This window comes from Macrobrachium rosenbergii, chromosome 15, assembly GCF_040412425.1.
Source record: "Macrobrachium rosenbergii isolate ZJJX-2024 chromosome 15, ASM4041242v1, whole genome shotgun sequence".
NCBI classification, from domain to species: domain Eukaryota; kingdom Metazoa; phylum Arthropoda; class Malacostraca; order Decapoda; family Palaemonidae; genus Macrobrachium; species Macrobrachium rosenbergii.
Window position 1 is genome coordinate 56,292,868 of NC_089755.1, and position 7,725 is coordinate 56,300,592.

The window sequence follows — 7,725 nt, forward strand, 5'->3', positions numbered from 1 at the left end:
AAACAGAGAATATAAATGGAAGTTTCAGCGACACCATTCAGAACAGAAACCATCTCGCAAGCACTACTCGTCGCATCAGCTTTGGCACTAAAGGTATTAGTGCCAAGAGAAAGTGGATTTCCTGAGAGAGCCACTCTGGATACCCGATGCCATATCGAATCATATACGCTTATTGCATTCAATAATATTATTGCTGGGACGTCTCATCACTGACCGTTTGTTTACGGCCGAGGTGTAAGGTGACCGTTATTATCGGTTATCGCTCGTCAGATTCAAATTAGGGTTGACACCAAATAGCTTTATATCTTGAAAGATGTTATGCGAACGTCGTTTTTTTTTTTTAATAGCGGAGTAACTTTTTCTACACATTTATTAATGCAAGGCCTAACATCCCGTTGTGATAATCCTAGTATATTTCGTTATTTCCTTTCCTGTTTTTGTCATGTTTTAGTCTTCAGTGTTATTACTTTTTATATAGATTTATCAACGCTGTTTTGATCATTCTGGTACCTTATATTATCTTAGTTTCATGTTTGTGTTCAATGTTATTTCTCTATTATTATTAGTTTACCCATTAGGCCAACTGTACATAGCTGCCCAGAACCGGGTCATAGCATGCAATAGTCTCATTCAAGTCCAAAGGCTTAAAAAAAAAAGGCTAAAAAAGTCAAATAAAATGGAAGGAGAGGGGACAATGCAACTTTTCGCCTATCTGCAGTAGAATTCGTGACGCCCACCGAGTCCTGGAAAGAGTCCTGCAGAGAAATTAGACTGATAACCCCGGATCAGGCGAGGTTCATTATCGTCTGGTTTCTTCCTTGGTAACGTGAGTCATAACTGTATCGACATAGGATCAATAAAACATGAATGACCCCTCTGTGAGAATCCCGGCGGAGTCAGAGGGCGGCTCCCGATCAAAGTCGTCGTTGTTACTTCAGCGAATTTTAGAAGTGTTATTCGATAAGTACTTCGTTCATTAATACTAAAACTAAATTTGGATTGGAGTATAAAATTTAGGCCTAGGCCTAGCGCTAGGACCTAAGTGGCTACGGTCTTCTTGAACTCGATCAAGTCTGGACTGGAATATGAAATTTAGGCCTAGCGCTTAGACCTACGAGGTCATTCAGCGCTAAAAATGATATTGAAACAATTGCCAAGAGAGGACTGTGGAATGTAAAATGAACGAAAACTGAATAAGAACGGAAGTACAGGAATGCGTACAGTGCACCGTGGGAGGGGATTGGATCTAGTGTTTAAAAAATGACAGTTTTATACATATTAGAGAGAAGGCATGGTATTTAAGTCACTATTCTCTTACGTATACGGTATAAATGTAATTGCTTTTATTCCACCAAGGTCCTACGACACTTGAACTATTCCCGCCAGTTGTTCGTGCATATACAGAAGGTTCATTTCCGAAATACAATGGAATACAAAATGGTTGTTGGGATACAATGGAATACAATGCAGCTGTGCTTTCTAATATATAACCGCGCAGGATGTGAAATAACAGAATCACAACCGTCAATTATCGAAACAACGTCTAAAACATCCGAATTAATATAACCTAGTTTTTATGGTCACGTATCGTCTCTGTCTGCTGAATAATTCCTTCTATTATTATTATTATTATTATTATTATTATTATTATTATTATTATTATTATTATTATTATTCATAAAAATCTCATGTATATAGTACTAGAGCTTTCGAGAATCGCAACAGCTAGACCGACATGGCAGCAACAGGAGCAACATGGGAACAGCAAGAGCAACCTGACAGCAGCAAGAGCAACGTGGCAGCAAAAATAGCAACAAGCCCAACATGGCAGCAACAAGAGCAACATAACAGCAGCAGGCGCAGCATGGCAACAAGAAGAAGAGAATGGCAGCAACAAGGCCAACATAACAGCAACATAGCAACAGCTAGACCGACATGGCAGCAACAAGTCCAACATCACAACAACAAGCCCAACATGGCAGCAACAACACCAGCATGACAACAACAAGACCAATATGGCAACATCAAGACAACACGGCAGCAACAAGAGCGATATGGCAACATCTAGACCAACATGGCAGCAACAAGAGCAACATGGCAGCAACAAGAGCAACACGGTAGCAACATGGCAGCAACAAGACCAGCATGGCAAGCGAAACAAGATCAACATAGCAACAAACAAGACCAACACGGCAGCAACGAGACGAACGTGACAGCAACAGGAGCAACGCGCCAAACTAGGGAGCCCTCAGGCGTGGCTGGAGCATAGTCTAACAAAGACTCTTTCTTAGAAAGAGAGAGAGAGAGAGAGAGAGAGAGAGAAAGAGAGAGAGAGAGAGAAATCTGTCGCGCTCAATGAATGCATTGGGTGGTGGCTTGGGAATAACCATCACGCTAACAGTAAAGATTCCCGCCATGAATTATGGTGGGTTCCCTTGAGGCGTAGAATTAAAGGCGGTTATTATTATTCCGACAGTTTTTAGATTATATATAAATATATGTATGTATATATATATATATATATATATATATATATATATATATATATATATATTGGTTCGTGCTAGTGTATAAAGTATGTATGCCGTCATATGGGTTATGTGAATACGTTTGTGAAGGTAACTCTCTCTCTCTCTCTCTCTCTCTCACACACACACACACACACACACACACACGCACAGATAAACAGGAGGAAAGACACAGCAAGAGCGTAACGGAATAAAAACATTACCATTTTAATAATAGTGTTTCTTTCTCCTCCACAAACACACGAGAAATTCCACTCTCACGCGCACGCGCAAGCACTCCTGCAACTTACGAGTAACATAAATAATAACGCATAGTTTTCCGTTTTGCTTTCAGAAAGCTCAAGGACAGAAACTAAGACTGACAGCAAAGCAAAAAGGATATTAAAAGTGAAAGTCAGTCATTCTTTCCATTGATCACGAGAGGTGCCATCAGCAAAGCAATCTATGACCTGAGACTTGACGCATTTTCAAGACGGTCCCAAGCCCTAATAAGAGAGGAGACTTCAGCGAAGACTCAATACTCTCGCCATAAAAGAATTTTTAAGGATTTCTGATAATTCACGAAAAGTGTATCCATCTTGAGAGCCATTTCAAGCAATATTGGTCTATATATCAGAAAGTACACAATGTTCAAAACGACATTACAGGAAGCCACAGTCGATAACCGAGCGATAAAAACTGAAATTAAAACGTCAAAAGTAGAAGAAATGGACTAGATAGCTTTATCTGAAAGTGCAGACGAGAGAGAGAGAGATAGAAAGTCTAATGTGACTCCTCTTGAAACACATCGAATGACGAACTGGAAATATAAACATTAGACTCATAGGAAGGGAAACATTTAAAAACTATGGAAAACGCCTCTACGATTAGCGATAGAGTTTTTTTTTTTAATACTGCTACGATTAACAAATGCTTTGGAGTTTTTTTTTACGATGACAAACAGAAGCTCAGCGTCAATATCGTGTAAGATTCTTCCTTAGGCCTATGTTGGGGCAGTGTCTGTTAACCAGGTTTTTTTTTTTTAAATTAGGGTCACCCCATTATGATCAAGCGGTTTGTTGGCATTATATATATATATATATATATATATATATATATATATATATATATCAAGTGTGTGTGTGCGTGTGTATGTGTGCAAACATCCCAAGGAAAATGTCAGTCTCACAAACTTAATTCTTTGTATTACAAATCCACCTCGCCTCTGCTGTCGTAAGTCAGTGTTTCACAACTGCAACGCCCCATAAAACAATACGCCAACATCCTGTTAACTTGCGTAATAAAAAAAAAAACTGGAGATAAATCCTGACAATATTAATCTCCCCTCAGACGTAAACAGCAGGCAGGAAGTATGATAAAATCCGATACGTTATAAACGGGTATCGGGAGTGTTTAAAATACGACTGACGACCTAACTCACTTTTCCAGTTACATTTTCTGTCAAATGTCTCCAGGTGTTGCCTGCAAATAACCAGTTTACTAATTTATGAATTGATTTTTAAAATATCAGTTAAAACGTAATCCTAAAGTAATATATACTGTGCAAACCCAGCTATGAAAAGTAAAACTTGGTTAAAAAACAAAAAAGTATTAGCACTATAAATCAGTACATTCTCCATGACTTTCTTACACAATTTGACATGGTTTGGGACCAGTTCTATCAATTTTCGACATAGCCCGGGATCAATCCTATCCCACATGTATATTCGTGCATCACAATGCTTAGAAAATCTATAAAAAACAAAAACAAAAAAAAGTCAACTGAGAATAAATTTACTAACTGACAACAGAACCATATCCAACCACGCAACAGGGGAAATGTAGGGACAATTGGGGGCCGGGAAATCAAGGCGGGGAAAATTCGGTGTCGAAGCTGAGTGTATGGATGACATTTTGGCCCTATCAGAGTTCTCCTGCTTGAACCTATGTCTGTATTCGTGTATTGGAAAGCTTCGAAAAACCATTGGGAAAAAATCGGCATGGAATAAACTGACCAACTGACGACTGAGCCCTATCCCCCATTCGATAGGGGGGAAAATAGGGACATTTGGGGGGGAGGGAAAATCAAAGCGGGGAAATTATCAGTGTCGAAGCAGAGAGCGTTGATGACCCTAACTCGGACATTTTACCTAATTGAACCCGAGAACCGTCGGTTGGGAAATATCCGTCGGTTTGAAATATTTCCCATAAATCAGTGCGACATGGCAAGGCCTAATACGTCACGTGATGACGTAGTACGTGTTACCGAGCGCTATAAGTCAAGTTTAAAGACCGGTGATATTAACCGGCTGACCGGTGTGACGCATCCGAAGTACCGGGAAGGGAGAGAAAGAGTTTGACAAAAGTCCGCCATTACAGCCGGGTAGCTTAAGAATGAAAATCCTTTTCTCCTTTGTAGGCTTTTAGTTCGTACGATTCAGTATTATTTGAACCAAGGTCTAAAGAAAATGTCCTTTGGACCTTGATTTAACTGAAAGCCGGGGAAAGAAGATGCTTTTTTTTGCGTTTATGTTCATAACAATTCAAATTCCCTTTCATGAATAGTTGGTTCGGGAAAAAAATTGACAAAAATTGTCCCAAAACGTGTCCATCCGTCTAAGACAGTGTTTTCAGTTGGGCCACGGACATTTAACTAGATTATAATAAAAATAAATTAACCATATAAAAAATAAGAGAATAAAATAAAAACAAAAGAAATAAAAATCTGAAACTTGAGTGTAAAGACAAAACTAAATCATTTTGTTGACTCATTGCGTGCGTTCATTGCTAAGATCCAGAACTGGGTTAGGAAAATTAATGCCGGTAATTTTGCAATGTTTGAGAATTTTTGTGAAGTGGTTGAAGGTGAAAAAGAACTAGATCCTTGTCTCCAAAATGAAATAATCAACCACCTTCAAAATTTGGGTCAAGAATTTTCCACATACTTCCCTGATCTTGAATCCATCGATCTGTCATTTATAGCCGATCCATTTAACATTGAGCCAGATTCTGTGCCAGACCCTGACCAGGATGAATACTGGGAAATGAAATTTGATTCCGGTATAAAGTGTTTGCAAAAAGAGCTCTCTGTACAAGAATTCTGGGCTAGAGTTGGTAAGCGTGCAATAAAAACACTTCAGGCTTTTCTCCTCCAGTCACTTATGTGAATCAGGCTTTTCTCCCTTACTTCAAATCAAAAGCAAGAAACCGTTTAGAGGTGGAGGATGACGTGCGATGTGCCTTGTCCAAAAAGTCTCCCCCGATTTGATGAGCTTGCAGGTATGAAACAAGTACAGTAAGTCCATCTCATTAGTCGCCTTACCTGAGTCAGTGGCTACCATGAACAGCAGAGAAGTTGCGTTGTACGTTCATCTTTTGGCCGTGTTTCAAGCCATAAGGTCAGTGCATGAATTTTATTCACAATGATCAAAGTTCAGTCATTGATTTCTGGATTTTTAAATTTAACTTTCATGAAAGTTTCTTAGATACATTTACCATATAATGCATTTACGAAAATTCTGTTTGAACACGTTAAGAAAATGTAATAAAGTTCCTTTAAGTACCTGGCATCGTACGTTTTATTATGAACAGGATTTATATGCTAAATCTGAAGGGGAGTAGGCCATGAATATTTGGAAATGCCTAAAGTGGGCCATGGTCTTAAAAAGTTTGAAGACCACTGGTCTAAGAGGAATCATGGGGTACGTGGCAGGTATCAGTGCGTTCATAGGCGAGTGTTCCATATCAGTTTCATTGTTCCAGTACTAATATTTTATTTCTTTACAGATTTATTTTCTCACGGTTTGGTGTTGGGTTTGCAAAGACACCTTTATCGCATAGTCAAATTGCAGGGACTGTACTTTGAGGAAATAACTGTTTAATTCCTTGCAAGATACATTTAATAAATTCCGAAATAAATACTGATGTGTTACAATTTTGGTGATTCTGAGGAAGAGAGAGTTCCGCAAGGAGATATTGTTTGGTAATGAAATTATTTTGACTGAACAATATAGGAAAGTGTGTGTGTGTGTGTATATATATATATATATATATATATATATATATATATATATATATATATATATATATATATATATATATATGTTGTGAAATTTTACCGGAATAATTTGAGAAATATGACTGCGTTAAACATGAACAAAAGACTGTTCATTTCTCGCATAATCTGGTATAATTATCAACTTATTTCACCCGTGCTGTATCATATACACCCTTTTCTGTATTGCCCAGTCAAAAAATTTAGTTAATGAACAATATCTAGGCCTACCGTGGAATTACCAAAAAAATCTACGCTGTTTGCTGTTTGTAACTGACTTGGCTATAGAGCCAAACCACAAGATTACAAAAGTCATCTGAAAATGGATGCTACGTCATGTGCGTCCGGATGCTACCGTAACCGATTGGCTGGTCAGCTGCTTATTCGGATTCATGGAGGAGGGAAAATTGGGCGCGTTTTGCTAGACTTAAGGCAGTGTTTAAATCTTGCGCCACGACAGGATATCCCAGTTTGGTTCAGGTGTTTACGCCATAAATTCAAGTGTGTGGGTCTGTGCAAAGTCTATAAACCTTGGGCCGGTGTGTTCAGGTGTTGACGCCATTTCTTCCAAGCGTATCTTAATTCAAGTGCTTGGGTCCGTCCACATGTTCTCATTGCCAGACGTTTAGAGCTTTTGGGTGTAATTAAACCCTCTGAGGGGAAATACCAGATAATAAAGATAGATACACGTTCTTGGTTCCCTGCTGAAAAAAAAAAAAGTTGAGATTTACACTGCTTCTTATGTCCTTACGGATTGAATACGTACAACCGAATTAGATGTACCAGTCTTAGGCTTCGTATCGTTTGAAGGGTTTTAGATGAAACGCGAAGTCCATGACTAAAAGCGACGCCAGTTGCAGTATGAAACGAATCAGTTGAATCTAAGGTTAGAGATTAGCCTATATATGAGTCTACGTCCGGACAAGGAGATACTAATTTTTCCATTCCACGATTAATCTTCAAATGGGGAAAAGTAATGATGGCCTATGCCAATAAGGACATTTTAAGCCAGTTTAGCCAAGAACTTGGAACAATAAATATCTACAATAATGAGAAACCTTGCGAAACGTATTTACTCCGGGAAACACGTACTCCGGGAAACACGTACTAGAGATTAGCGATCCTATAGCACTGAATAATGAGTTTTTCAACACATTATAAATA